Consider the following 16,005-nt stretch of genomic DNA (forward strand, 5'->3'; position numbering starts at 1 on the left):
AACCATTAAAAACTGAAAGTATTCCTTATAATCAAACTAAAATCAAAGAGAGTTCAATATAAACATGAATCAAAGTAATAGAAACATCCCATCATGCTACAAGCTTCACCTCTTAGCCATAGCTAAGAGGTTTAGCTAACCATAGACATGATTGAACTAAAATTTCTTAAGAAAACCATAAAAATAACTAAGAAAAATGAAGAAAAAACTCTTGGCGACAGCTTCTCAACGCTTTTGCTCCACTCCCCAAACCCTAGATGATGCCTAATTGGTATATTTTATACATGTTTGTATTGCAAGGTGAGTCTGAGAGCTTGGATTGAAAAGAATGCTAAAAACATGAAAATTGATGTTTGAAGATCACCATGGCAAGAGACGGATCTTAGGAGACCAAAGTTGAAGACTTTAAGGGCTCAAGATTCAAGAAAGCCAAGTGGAGAAGGAAGGAAGTCGAAAGTACAAAGTGTAGTGTTCACAACCCTAAGTGTAGGGTCGCGATGTAGTAATAACTCGGTAAGACCGAGGTCAAATCCACAGGGAATAAACTTGTACGTATTCTGAAAATAACTAGAACTAGAAAATGATCTAAATTGAAATCTGAATAATTAAGAGTACTAGTAAGTAATGTTGATTAAACTTATGAATTTAAAGGTGGGAATTACGATGCCAAGGAACCACTTATAGCTATCAAGATGCTACCTTACTTAATTTAAGGAACACAATTGAAATTGGAGTCCTATCCTATCCAATTGGAAGATAAAACAATTTAAATCAAATCTTAACTTTTCATTAACTTAATTCCCAATGGAGGAGAATTGCGATGATTAGAAGAGATTCCAACACCCTACCATGCCCAGGAGACGATGGTGAATAATAGGATTTACCAATCTCACAATCTCAAAACAGGAAAAGAAGATATCTAAAACTATCACAACATTTATTATAATTTGAGTCATAATAAATCATAGAAAACTGAAAATATTCCTTTAATATCAAATTAGAAATCAATGAGGTCCAATAAGAACAAGAATTAAAGCAAGCTAATCATCTAAACATGCTACAAACTTCACCTCTTAGCCCTAGCTAAGAAGTTTAGACAACTATAAACATGATTAAAACAAAATCTCTTAAACAAAGCATGAAAAATAAACTAGGGAAGAAAAAAAACTCTTTGACGGCTGATCCACCCATGTGTATGCTCCTTAAGACCTTTTCAAACCCTAGAAGATGCTTTGGAGCATCCTAGGGAGTCCTATTTATAGTTGTGCAACTCCAACTTTGGCACCAAGTCAGAAAAATCTAAAAACCGCCCCAAATTTAAGCACTTTGCGCAGTTTTCCAAAATAGACTCGGAGTGTAAACCGCCTCAAATTTACGCACTCTACATAGTTTCCCAAAATAGATTTGGAGTTTCAGAATATGATTTTTCAGGGCAATTTTAGAATTTCTTTTCTTTACTTCAAATATTTGATTATTTTCTTTCCTCACTTGGTTTTCTTGGATCTTTAGCATGTGAATTCTTCATTAATAACTTCCAAATATCCAAATCTTCATTTACTAATCTTTTGAGCATAAATCTTCCTTTTGACATCAATTTCGCCTTAAGATCTCGAAATCACGTCGCACATGAAAACATGCATAATTAAATCGATTAAGCACTATCATGTTTATAAAACCAAGGTATAAATAAGAAAAAATATGCAATATTTCACACTCAACATATAGAAATTCAGAAAAGTGAACTTCATTGTCGATGACATCGAACACCCTTCAATGGCATCGAAGCAAATGTTCGATGACAACGAAGATGGTTCGATTGCATTAAGAATTACATGAAAATCAAGTTTGGTTGTTGGACTAATTGGGCATTTTTTTAATGACATTGAAGACATCTTCAATGACATCGAAATCTGTTTGATGGCATTGAGAATTTTAAAAATTTTGGAGTAACTCGTTAGAACATTCTGAACACTTTTTCGATTATTCGAAGCCCTATTCGATGATATCGAAGGTATGTTTGAAGGCATCGAAGGTATGTTTGAAGGCATCTAAGATTTACACAATGCGAAAAGGCATGACTTCCGAATCCAATTTAAAATGGGATTCCATGTTCGTTAGCATCGAAGGTTGTTCGATGCCATCGAAAGCATTACACAGAGTGCGTAAAATTGAGGTGGTTCCCAAAGACGGTCTGAGAAAGCTTATAAATATGGGTTCTTCAAAGGAGTTCTAAAAATAGGGTTCAAGGAGCAGAGCAAAAGGGTGGAGCAGCCTCCCAAAGATTTTTTCTTCTTCCTTAGTTTATTTTTAATGTTTTATTTGAGAGTTTTAGTCTTAATCATGTCTATGGTTAACTAAACCTCTTAGCTATAGCTAAGAGGTAAAGCTTGTAATTTGTTTGGATGTTTATCTTACTTTGATTCAAGTTTATGTTGAACTCTATTGATTTTTAGTTTGATTAAAGGAATATTTTCAGTTTTATATGGTTTATTGTGACTCTAATTATGGTAGATGTTGTGAGAGCTTTAAATATCTTCTTACTTGTTTTAAGTTGTGGGATCTGTAAACTTCGTGATTCACCATTGTCTCATGGGCATGATGGATGGTTGAATTTCCTTCCGATCATCACAATGGTTCTTCATGTGAGAACTAATTCAATGAAAGTTCAAGATTGTTTTAACTATTCCATCTTCCAACTGGATAGGATAGGACTTCGATTCTAGTTGTGTTTATTGAATCAAGTGAGGTAACATCTTAACAGCTACAAGTGGATCCTTGGTGCTCTAGTTCCTCTTTTGATTGATAGTTTATTCATAATTATTCTTAACTATTCCAGATTTTAGTTTAGTTCTGATTCTAGTTCTAGTTTAATTATTTTTCAGAATACGTACAAGTTTAGTCCCCGTGGATTCTACCTTGGTCTCATCGAGTTATTACTACATTGTGACCCTACACTTGGGGTTTGTGAACACCCTCCCCCATCTCACTTTCCTCTAGCAGCCATGGCCGGTTCCTCTCTCCTTTTGGGCTGGACACTTTGGCTCGTCATGGGCTCGGTCAAGTTCAAGCCTAACTTGAACAAGGAGGGTCAGACTTGGTCAGAGCTTGGCCTAGCCGTTGACACCTTAGGTATATTTAATTAACTAAGGAAAATGATATCAAGTAATGCCTAGGAGTCGTGGGAGAAAAAGGGTTAGCTGCATGGGTTGGCTCCACCATGATATTTATGTGAAATCCACCCCAATAACTAGGTGTGTCACCCCATGTTAGGCCCAATGCCCAAAAATCAGCGCCATTTTGTGATTTAGGTGGACCACACACTTAGAAACAATTTATAAGGTAACCCTCACCCTCCCAACCATCTACCTTCGATATGGCCCACCTGAATCATGGATGGGCCATAAGCCTAATTTTAGTGTGAAGTCTGATGATTGGAGTGGATTTCATATAATCATGATAGTGAACCCTGTAAAAATCAAGTGTGGATGCCTCTCTACCAATTGTTTCCTTTGGTGTGGCCATTTTCTTTTTTCGTTTAAAAAAAATTCAAATTGAATGATACTTGCACAAGTTTTCAAATTCATGAGACAAAGTGATACTGGTTAGATCGTGAGAATGGTTAGATCGCAACTATTCTACATATCTGAAGATCAACTCAAGATAGGCTTATCATCTCAAGAAGTCGTCACTCAGTTTCAAGACTGGATGATCTCTGTATTTGCTAACCAACAAGTGATATAACCCTAGAGAGACCTTAGGTTAGGTTCTTTAAAAAATTCATATATTTTGGATTATCTTAAGTATATTTTCTCTGGAGTTCACCCAACCTAACTTCTGGTTCAACTAAAATCCAAAATCCATTGAAAATTCGGCCAGCCTAACTTTTGGTTTGGCTATCCTAACTTGAAATTCGGCCGAGTGAAGTTCAGTTCAAATTCTAACAATTCAAAATTTTGAATTTCACAAGAATTCTCCCAACCGAATTGGATATTCAGCCAGTCGAATTTCACCTCCGGCTAGCCAAATTTTAGATAAATCTTATCATGCGCAATCCGATAGCCATTGGAACGAATTTGCTGGAATCCGGCCAGCTGAATCTATTCTTAGACTAACCGAATTTCCAAACCCTTTGGCTATAAATAAAGGCCTTCTCTCATTCAAAACTACAACAAAAACTTACTATAAACCTTCTGTAACTGAGAGAGAAGCTCAAGTCCTCATCAAGCTAATTGTGCGATATTTATATATTTGTTTATTTAATTCCGTTTCTCAAGTTAATCTCAATCATCTTCTTGAATAGTCTATACTCCACTCGAGAATTAAGAGAATTGAATATGAAGTAGTAGGGTTTTCATTTTCTGAAACACTTTAGAACCCTACACTCTTCTAATTGGGCGAATACTATCTCCTCTATATTAAAGAAATAAGATCTTTTACTATAAGCTTCGACTGTTTCTTCAAATCAACATTTGAAGATAAGTTCTTTATTATTCTATTTCATTTGGATTTTTTTGAGATAGGCTGTGAAAATCTCAGTGGGTTGATTTGTGATAGCCTGTGAAAATCACAAAGTGAGTTTTTGTTTGTGATAGCCCACAAAAATACAAAAGGGGTTTTTATTGTAGTGAGCCCATGAAAATCACAAGGAACTGTATAAGGTTATTAAGGTAAACCTATGAAAACCTTGAAATAGTGAAAGCCAAAATTACGAGGGTAGTAATTTTGGGAGTGGAGTAAGTGTGATTTTTAAAGCACCGAACCACTATAACTCCTTGTGCCTCTGTGGTGAATGCTTTATTCTTTTTTTTTTTTGTGGTGAATGTTATTTGTATTTCATTCCTTATGGTGAATGTTATATCTTCTCTTGCTAGTTTGAAGGATTGATTTTAAAGACATTCATGAAATAAGGTTGTCCTGCCTAATATTTTAGGTGAAGGTTGTTCTACAAATTATTTGGAAACAAGGTTTGGCATTATCCTATTCACCCCCCTCTAGGACATCGATAGCTCATCTTTTCAAGTGGTATTAGAGAGATGTTGCACTTTTTTTTGGGATTTACCACCTAGGGCTAGATCCAGATCCATAAGATGTCAAATTTTGAGAGTTTATCCATTAGCATGCCACCTCCCTTTGATGGCTCAAACTATTCATATTGGAAAGCAAGGATGAGGATCTATCTCAAATCTATTGATGAAAGTATTTGGCAAGCCACCGTGACACAACGAATCCCTCCTATGATGGAAGTAATAGTTGAAAATGTAACCGTGTCCATGAAAGAAATCATTTAAACTTTTTGGACGACTATTCAAAAAAGTGAAAGCAGTGCTAATGCAAAGGCCTTAAATGTAATAACTTGTGCTCTATCACCAGATGAATTCAAAATAATCATTTCGTACGATACAGATAAATAAGCATGGGATATTCTTGAAATGACACATGAAGGAACTAACATTGTAAAAAAAAAACTAAGATCCAAATCCTCACTGTCACGCCCCGAACTCAGAAACCGGGCTCATAAAATTCCCGATCACCGAATCCGGTGCCGACAGCCTCCGTAGGACCCCATTCTCGGCTCCCGGTACCCATTTACCAGGTTTCGATCCTGGGATACTATAAGGAGGATTTATAATCATCAGTCTGATTCATAATGAGCATAACCAAAAGCATAACCCACGAACAATAACCACAAGAACACCATAACAAATCCATTATGATCAAAAAATTTTGAGTACAATGCGTATAAAAGGGAAATACAATATATCGAAAGTAACAAAACTCTAGAATCTCGGCTGCATACTCCAACTGCGGTGAGACTATGCCTGCGACTACGTCCTGGCGTCACCTGTACGCATCAATCGTGCATAAGCTTATAAAAAGCTTAGAGGGTGGTGTAAGTGTGTGCGTAATATAAGCGTACTCAGAATGCAAGGTCAGAGTAATGCGGAATCATGGTGATGAGTACATGAATAAAATCAGTCGTACCAAGGCTATGCGATGTAAGATATGAATGCTATCGGCCATAACACGGCCATGTGATGCGAGATGCAACTCAAGCATGCCAATTCTCATCATGTATCAGTACAGTTCTCGTTCTGGATAATCACCGGGGTTTAGTACACTCCAAGTGGTACTGCCGCTCTCCTAGCCGCACAATCCAAGTGAGCGTAAGAAACCTCACTATCCGCCTGGCCAATAGTCTGCCAATACCTATTCGGCATGTCGATAGTGGACCCATCCACGAGCTGGTTAAACTTAGCCTAGTATTGCCCCCTACCCTCGGGCGAGTAAGGCCACACCCCTTTCCAACTGACCATGACACAGTGGGAGACGCGGCCTCCTGGTATTCGGCCCTCGTGCGCTCATATATTCACTCGGTCTCGACGTTGGAGTCATCCTCTGGTACCATCAAGTTTAGGAATTTTCACCCAGGGACATCTATGGCGCCCATATACTAGAACCAAACATTTTCGGTATCCAATCCAGCCACCCACGATGTGTCTGTGGAGGCTATGGCCCTGATGTCACTAGGGCATATAATAATCACAATCACACAAATGCAAGTGCATGAATCATACTTTCAGATATGCAACAGTCCTGCGCGTACCAAGCACTCATATAGGGCAACTCCGCCTATCAGAGAATCCATAAACAATCTACCCGAAGGCATGTGCAATGATCAGTCAATCCTCACATCAGGCATACATATGATGCGTATGATCATGAATCATGGATCTATACTAAGCATGTTATGTGGTGAGGGGCTCTGATCAAAATGAAGATGGACCTAGACGGCCTACACATTACAGGTACGGGCTTATCAAAGGGCCCTAGGGAGAGTGACAATGCGGACATTTAACCAACATCATCCTTGCAATGTGGACATCAAACCATCATTGCTCCCAAAGCATAGCCCGCTATAAGGGTCGACACATATACCATGGTGGAATCACACTACAATGGGCCTTATGTATGTCCTATTGGGCCTCGACCCATGGGCCTCTAATACATCAAATGGGCCTCATGTACATGGGTATTGTATATATCAAGATGGGCCCCAACGGATGGGCCACAACTACATCAAGATGGGCCTGGTTACATGGGCCTTATATTCGTCAAGTGGGCCGCACCAGTGGGCCTTGTATACATTACAATGGGCCTCATAACATGGGCCATAATTAAGGTAAGTGGGCCACATCTCATGGGCCACGCCCAAATTTAAGTGGTGATAATGATTCCCACCATTAAAATCCCCAAGGCCTGCCATAACATTGATTTCCCATTCATTCTGATCGTAAGGTCCCAAGGGACTTCAATGGCAGCCGTTCAATTCTCACCGTGCATCGTGGTCCACATGATAAATAGATCTGTCTTATTTTTGTCTCAAGTCTTAAAAATAATCCTTTGAAAATGATTGGACAGTTTGGGTGCAACACGTGCATCATGGTGGGTTCCATATGGGAAGGATGGACGGCAAAGATGAGGTACATACCTCATGGTGGGGCCCACACTATGGAAGGTGTGGATTAACACATACATCAGTGGGTCCCATGTGGGCCCACCTTAATGTTTATTTTCCACCCAGCCTGGGCCCACTACAGTGTTTATTTTCCATCCAATCTGTTCATATGGTCACGTAGACCTTGGCCCACCATGATATGTATTTGCCATCCAACGTATACATGGGGCCCACCATGATATTTATCTGATGTCCAACCTGTTTAAAAGGTCACGTGGACCTGGGAAAAATGGGGGCCCACTGGGATGTTTATTTACCACCTAAACTGTTCATAGGGTCACGGTCAGGGGTCCACTGTAATGTGGTTCGCTAATCCAGTCCACCCATTATGTGTGTCCCACTTAACTGAGGGTTCAGACAAAGTTTCAACCACATCCAAATTTCAGGTAGGCCCCACCAAGTGTTTTTATATGTTTAGGCATGTCTTCACATGATTTTAAATGGTGTGGCCCACTCGAGTTCCGTATACAGCTGATTTTTAGGGTAACCTCTTAGTCCGAGGGGACCTATCAAATGCATGGTGTGGATGTTCGAAACGCATCCCAGTGGGGCCACAACTGGGGCCGTGAGGGCCTGCCAGGCCGTCCACCCGCCCACTGATAGCGGTAACAGCAGGTGCTGCTGCCCCTTTTCTTTTGTTTTTTTTAAAAACCATTAATCCGATGGTTTTTGATAGGTGGGGCCCACCTCAGACGGATCCATCCCAGCCATTGGTCCCTGTGACTCAATACAATCTTAACGAGTCCAACATTGGGTGGTTTTTGACGTACAGGAGCATCAAGGAGTATATCAAAGGTAGGAACATTGTTTCCTATACCATGGCCCGCCAGGAAACCAGATCAACCTCATTTTTCGGTTCAATGCCTAAAATGATCTGAGGAAGAGGATGGATGGCTTGGATTGTATACATACATCAAGGTGGGGCCTACATGAGCAACCCACCTTAAAAGTAATTTTTTTTTAGTACACACCCATATCAATACATGCACTCCACGTTAACTACCTCTGCCTCACGTCTAGCGTCCAGAGACGCTGGGATAGACACAACATCATGGTGGGTCCCACATGTACGTGGCCCACCTACACGTATATACATATAATATATATATATATATATATATCTTATATTATATTATATATTATATAAAATATAATATATAACAAGAAGGGCATTGGGTCCATTTTAACAGTGGATGGTGTGGATCTTCACCTTCAATAGGGTAGGCCAAGGGTGGGCCACACCGTCTGATGTTGATGAACAGAGTAGATATCACACATTTTGGTGGGATCCACACCATCACAATGGAAAGAAAGAGAGAGAGAGAGAAAGAAACAAGAGGGACGGTGATGGAGAGGAGGGACCCCGCCACTATGGGCCCTCCATTGATACAACACATACATCAAGTGGGTCCCACAACAAGTGGACCCTAAAATTTGAAATTAACGGTGGATCACTCACCTTATTGGCCTTCTCCTTGCTCCCTTGGACTCCTTAGCTCCTTACCTTCACTTTTAATGGAGGTTGATAAAAGATGAATGGTTGAGATGGGAGATGAGAGGGTAGGGAAAGTAGGCCACACTTGGCTTTGGAGAAGAGCTTGGACATATGGAGTTTTTTGTTGCTTGGGAGAATGTTTAAGTAAATGAGGGAAAGAGAATATTAAGAGTGATGGATGGAGTGGTGAGTGTAAGGAAAAGTGATGGGAAAGTAAGATTGTGTTTGAAATTTAAGAAAAGAAGTATGGTTGTGGTTGGAAATGGGAAAAAGAGGAATGGTAAGGTAGAGAGAGAGTGGACTTTTGAAAAAAGTAGGGATGGGTTGTTGTACTTTGGGTAAGGCTTGTACTTGACATTGATTGATGGGACATATCGTAGAGATTCCCTCGAAATTCGCAACGTGCGGTGTTTCTTCGAAACAAATGCTGGCCTACATCTCCTGGCCTGGGTATCGGTTCGGTGCGCAAGTCACGGCATTGGAACCGCGGTGACGACGCATCGCTATGATATAAGTTTTGGATCGAGACGACGTCGGTATGCGAGACCCGACTTAGGTTCGCACGCAAACGTCGATACGGTGCGAAGGTTGCCGGAATTCGACCGGAAGGACCGCGGAAGCTAACGGAGCGGTACGGACTAGGACACGGGTCTTACAGCTCTCCCCTCCAAATAAAAATTTTATCCTCAAAATTTATATAATCATCGCAACCAGACTTAACTCATGATAGAAGAGGAAACAAGGCATCATCAATAAAATTGGAGACAACATACATGATATAACATACAATCAATCATCAATGAGGTGGGGATAACACTCTCGAATCTCAGCCTCGCGCTCCCAAGATGCCTCATCAACGGAATGGTGACCCCACTGAACCTTCACCAAGGGAATGGCCTTAGTCCGAAGGACCTGCTCCTTCCGATTAAGGATACGAACTAGCTGCTCAATGTAAGAAGCGTCCTTACGAACCTCCAACGGTTGCCAGTCGATAACAGGAACTACGTCTGATCCACACTACCTCAACATAGAGACATGGAAAACATTATGGACACCAGACAACTGACATGGTAAGGCAAGCTGATAGGCCACGGCGCCAATGCGCTCAATGATCTCGAAAGGTCCTATGAATCTCGAGGTAAGCTTGCCCTTCGCTCCAAATCGAACCACGCCCTTCATGGGCGAGACCTTGAGATACACGTGGTCCCCTACATCAAACTTTAAGGGATGACGCTGACGATCAACAAAACTCTTCTGCCGGCTCTGAGCTGTGCGCATCCTTTGCCTGATGATATCGATAACCTCTGACGTCTCCTGCACAAGCTCGGGACCTAGAAGACGCCTCTCTCTAACCTCGGTCCAACAACTCAGAGATTTGCATGGTCTGCCATACAGTGCCTCAAATAGAGTCATGCCAATGGTCGCCTGATAGCTGTTGTTGTATGCAAACTCAGCCAATCGCAGATGCTCATCCCAGCTACCCATGAAGTCAATCACGCAGGCCTGAAGCATATCCTCAAGGATCTGGTTGACCCTCTCGGTCTAGCCATCGGTCTGCGGATGATACGCGGTGATGAGCTACAAATCAGTGCCCATCGCTCTCTGAAAGCTCCTCCAGAACTGAGATGTGAACCTCGGGTCTCGGTCAGAAACGATCGAGACTGGAACGCCGTACAGTCTCACAATCTCCTCAATGAATAGCCTCGCAAGCTGGTCCAAAGGCCAAGTCGCACGAATCGCAAGGAATGTGCCGACTTCATCAAACGATCGACGACAACCTAGATGGTGTCATGACCGCGCTGAGTCCTTGGTAAACCCATAATAAAATCTGTAGATACGTGCTCCCACTTTCACGTCGGGACGCTCAACGACTGCAATAAGCCAGGGGGTCTCTGATGATCGGCCTTGATACCTGGCATGTGTCACACTCGGCCACAAAACTGGTAATCTGGCACTTCATCCCCGTCCATAAATACTGTCTCCTCATATCACGGTACATTTTCGTTGAGCCAGGGTGGATAGAAAATCGCGATCGATGTGCCTCGGTCATAAGATCTCTATGCAGCTCAGGAATATTCGGGACACATAATCGGCCTCTAAAGCGAAGTCCACCATCAACACCCATCTGCCAATCTGTCTGACTCTCAGATGCTGTCTCTGCTCAGTAATCCTATAACGACTCATCTCTCTGCTGAGCCTCGATCACCCTTGTGACGAGAGAGGGTTGAATTGGCAGGCTCGATAGCTGAACGATAGAAGACTGCATACCAAAATCGAAGTCGTACTCTAATATATCCTCGAGCATCCTCCACTCATGAATCATCATATGTGCCATCAAGCCTCTTGGCTGACAGCTAAAGGCATTCGCCACCACATTCGCCTTACCTGGGTGGTACTGGAGGTCAAAATCATAGTCCTTCAGAAGCTCCATCTAGCGTCTCTGCCTCATGTTCAGCTCAGACTGAGAGAATAGATACTTTAAGCTCTTGTGGTCGGAGAAGAGCTCGAACCTGACCCCATAGAGATAGTGTCTCCACACCTTCAGTGCGAAGATGACTGCTGCCAGCTCCAAATCGTGCGTGGGGTAGTTCAGCTCATGGACCTTGAGCTGATGAGATGCGAAGGCCACAGGCCTGCCGTGCTTCATCAGGATAACACCTAAACCAATACATGAGGCATCAGTAAATACAACAAATCCAGCACTCCCAAAGGGAAAAGTGAGGACAGGAGCGAACGTCAGATGGTCCTTCAGCTCCACAAATGCTCGCTCACAGGTGTCACTCCAAATAAACTCTACGCCCTTTTGAGTCAACCTGGTCAACGGGGCTGTAATACGGGAGAAGCCCTCAATGAAACACCGATAGTATCCCGCTAAACTAAGGAAACTGTGGATCTCGGACGTAGTAGTGGGCTGGCCCCACTGACACACTGCCTCAACCTTCGAGGGGTCCACTGCGACACCCTCCCTTATCACCACGTGACTGAGGAATCTCACCTCCTCCTGTCAGAACTCACACTTCTCCAGCTTCGCATATAGATGGTGGGCATGAAGGGTCTGCAAAGCGATCTCCAGATACTGCATATGGTCCTTACGGGTCCTCGAATATATCAGAATATCGTCGATGAAGACCATAATGAACTGATAGAGATATGGACAGGAGACCTCGTTCATCAACTGCATAAAGACCGTGGGTGCATTGGTCAGTCCAAAGGACATGACCTGAAACTCAAAATAACCGTAACGCGTCCTGAACGTCTTTGGGATGTCCTCCTCTCGAACCCGAATATGATGATAACCAGAACGCAGGTCAATCTTTGAAAAGAACTGTGCACCCTGCAGCTGATCAAACAAATCATCTATCCTCGGGAGCGGGTACTTGTTCTTAATCGTGACCCGATTGAGCTCGCGGTAATCCACACAGAGCCTCAACGAGCCATCCTTCTTCCTAACGTAGAGTACTGGCGCCCCCCATAGAGAACTGCTCGGACAAATGAATCCCAACTCACGCAACTCGTCCAACTACCGCTACAACTCACGCAACTCCATCGGTGTCATACGGTACGGGGCCTTCGAGATAAGCACGGTACCAGGCACAAAGTCTATCTGGAACTCAATATGACGGTGCGGTGGCAATCCCGGAATCTCCTGGAACATGTCGGGGAAATCGCAAACAACCGGCCACTGATCAATACAAATGGCAACAAGCTCCTCAATGGCGTAGGACATCAAGCAAGATAATGGCCCTCCTCGGGGCTCTGCAACGAACTGAAACTGTGGCAAGCCTGGTATGCAGAACATGATCGTCCTCGCGGAACAGTCTAAGATGGCGTGAAACTCGGCAAACTAATCCATGCCCAAGATAACTTCAAAATCTGACATCGGCAACACGAATAAGTCAGCAGGCAAAAATATCTCTCCCACTAACACGGGGTAAGACGAACAGAAACGGCCCAATACTGTGGTCTTCCCCAAGGGCGTTGATACGGTCAATGCCTCACTAGCAGACTCTGTCGTCAATCCAGTCGATCGACAAAAATTCTCAGACACAAATGAGTGCGAAGCACCAGAATCAAATAATACTCGGGCGATGGATGAAGAGATTAGAAGTATACCCTCGACAACTCCTCCGGATGACTGTAGATCCTACTGAGCCGCGTAGAACCTAGCCTGAGCTGGGTGGGGAGGTGCCTGTCCCCTCTGAGGTCCTTAGTGCTGCTACTACCTCTGCGGTAGCCTGTACTACTATCTCTGTTGCTGATGAGGCCTCGACGGCTGAGGTGGCTGCTGTCTTTGCTGTGCTGGAGGCTGCTGCTGAGGTCACTGCTGTGCTGGAGGCTGCTGTGGTGCTCTTGGCGGCTGTAGATGAGGGCGAGGGCACTCAGACAGGCGGTGCCCTATCCCACCACATCCAAAACAAGCCCCTGTAAACGGCTGCTGGGGTGGCACTGGAGGTGCTGCTGGTGCTCTAGCAGGTGGGTGGCTCTTATACCTCTGTGGTCGTCGATGCTGTTGGGAGCTACTGGAGGGGGCCTGCCTCTTTCAATTTTGACCCCTCCTCTGATCTCGATTGCTCTGCGAGTCGGCTCACTCAGTCTCATAAATCTGGGCCCTCCGCACTACCGCCTGAAAAGTCAGGAGCTCATGCCCAATCACACGGCCTCGAAGACCGTAACGTAAGCCGTTCTTAAAACGACGGGCCTTTCACCCCTCATCATCAACCATATATGGCGCGAACCTCGATAGCGCCACAAAATGGGCCGCATACTATGCCACGGTCATGTTCCCCTGCATCAAAGTCTCAAACTTCAGTGCTCTCTGACGTCGTATGTGGTTAGGGAAGTACTGCTCCTCGAATCGGTCGATAAAGTCCTCCCATGTCCAGATATAGTCAGGTCCTGCGACACGGGTAACGGAGGTCCACCAGTGCTCGACCTCGCCCTAGAAAAGAAACACTACCAACCGGACTCGCTGCTCGGTCATACATGACATGGTATAAAAAATCTTCTCCACATCGGAGCGCCACCTCTCGGTTACAGTCGGATCTAGCTCGCCCTGGAAACGCGGAGGATCAAGCTGTCGGAACTCTCGAAGAAGGGCGCTCGCGTGCTCCTGCTCGGCCTGGGCTGGAGAAACAACTGGTCGCCTGCCCTGTCCCTGAAGTGCAGCTGTCACAGCCTGTAACATCTGCTGTAACTACGAAGCACTCACAGGCACGGTCGAATCCGCACCGGCATCAGGTGGAGAAACGTCATCCTCAGGCAGGGGAGCAAGGATCTTTGGCGGTGGAACAGGAGGCGTAGGTGGTAAAGCAGGAGCCTCAGGTGGTGGAGCGGGGTGCGCTCGGGTCGCTCTCTTAGGCGGCATGTCCTATAGGAAAGAACAATGACACCAATCAACCTTGAGAATCGCATGTTAGGAAACTCAAACAGAAGGTTACGCACCCGGAACCTAATTATCCTAAACTCATAGCAAACATGTGATGTTGTTCTCGGTTATTCCTCAAGTTATGCTCTGATACCAACTTCTGTCACGCCCCGAGCTCGGAAACCGGGATCACAAAACTCCCGATCGCCGAATCCGGCGCCGACAGCCTCCGTAGAACCCCATTCTCAGCTCTCGGCACCCATTTACCAGGTTCCGATCCTGGGATACTACAAGGAGGATTTATAATCATCAGTCTGATTCATAATGAGCATAACCAAAAGCATGACCCACGAACAATAACCACATGAACACCATAATAAAATCCACTATGATAAAAAAATTTTGAGTACAATGCGTATAAAAGGCAAATGCAATATAGCGAAAGTAACAAAACTCCGGAAGCTCGGCTGCACGCTCCAATTACAGGGAGACTATTACTGTGCCCTGGCGACACCTGCACGCATCAATCGTGCATAAGCTTATAGAAAGCTTAGAGGGTGGTGTAAGTGTGTGCGCAATATAAGCGTGGTCAGAATGCAAGGTCAGAGTAATGCGGAATCATGGTGATGAGTACATGAATGCAATCAGCCGTACCAAAGTTATGCGGTGCAAGATATGAATGCTATCGGCCATAACATGGCTATGCGATGCGAGATGCAACTCAAGCATGCCAATCCTCATCATATATCAGTACAGTTCTCGTTCTGGATAATCACCGGGGTTTAGTACACTCCAAGTGGCACTGCTACTCTCCTAGCCGCACAGTCCAAGTGAGCGTAAGAAATCTCACTATCCGCCTGGCCAATAGTCTGCCAATACCTATCTAGCATGTCGATAGCGAACCCATTCACGAGTTGGTCAAATTCAGCCTAGTATTGCCCCTACCCTCGGGCGAGTAAGGCCACACCCCTTTTCAACCAACCATGACACAGTGGGAGACGCGGCCTTCTGGTATTCGGCCCTCGTGCCCTCATATATCCACTTGGTCTCGACGTTGGAGTCATCCTCTGGTACCATCGAGTTTAGGGATTTTCACCCAGGGACATCTATGGCAGCCGTATGCTAGAACTAAACATTTCGGTATCCAATCCATCCACCCACGATGTGTCTGTGGAGGCTATGGCCCTGATGTCACCAGGGCATACAATAATCACAATCATACAAATGCAAGTGCATGAATCATACTTTCAGACGTGCAACAGTCCTACGCGCACCGAGCGCTCATGTAGGGCAACTCCGCCTATCAGAGAATCCATAAACAATCTACCTGAAGGCATGGCAATGACCAATCAATCCTCACATTAGGCATACATATGATGCGTATGATCATGAATCATGGATCTATACTAAGCATGTTATGTGGTGAGGGGCTCTGATCAAAACGAAGATGGACCTAGACGGCTTACACATTACAGGTACGGGCTTATCAAAGGGCCCTAGGGAGAGTGACAATGTGGACATTTAACCAACATCATCCTTGCAATGTGGACATCAAACCATCATTGCTCCCAAAGCATAGCCCGCTATAAGGGTCGACACATATACCATGGTGGAATCACACTACAATGG

The sequence above is a fragment of the Magnolia sinica genome, chromosome 10, assembly GCF_029962835.1.
Source record: "Magnolia sinica isolate HGM2019 chromosome 10, MsV1, whole genome shotgun sequence".
NCBI lineage: Eukaryota > Viridiplantae > Streptophyta > Magnoliopsida > Magnoliales > Magnoliaceae > Magnolia > Magnolia sinica.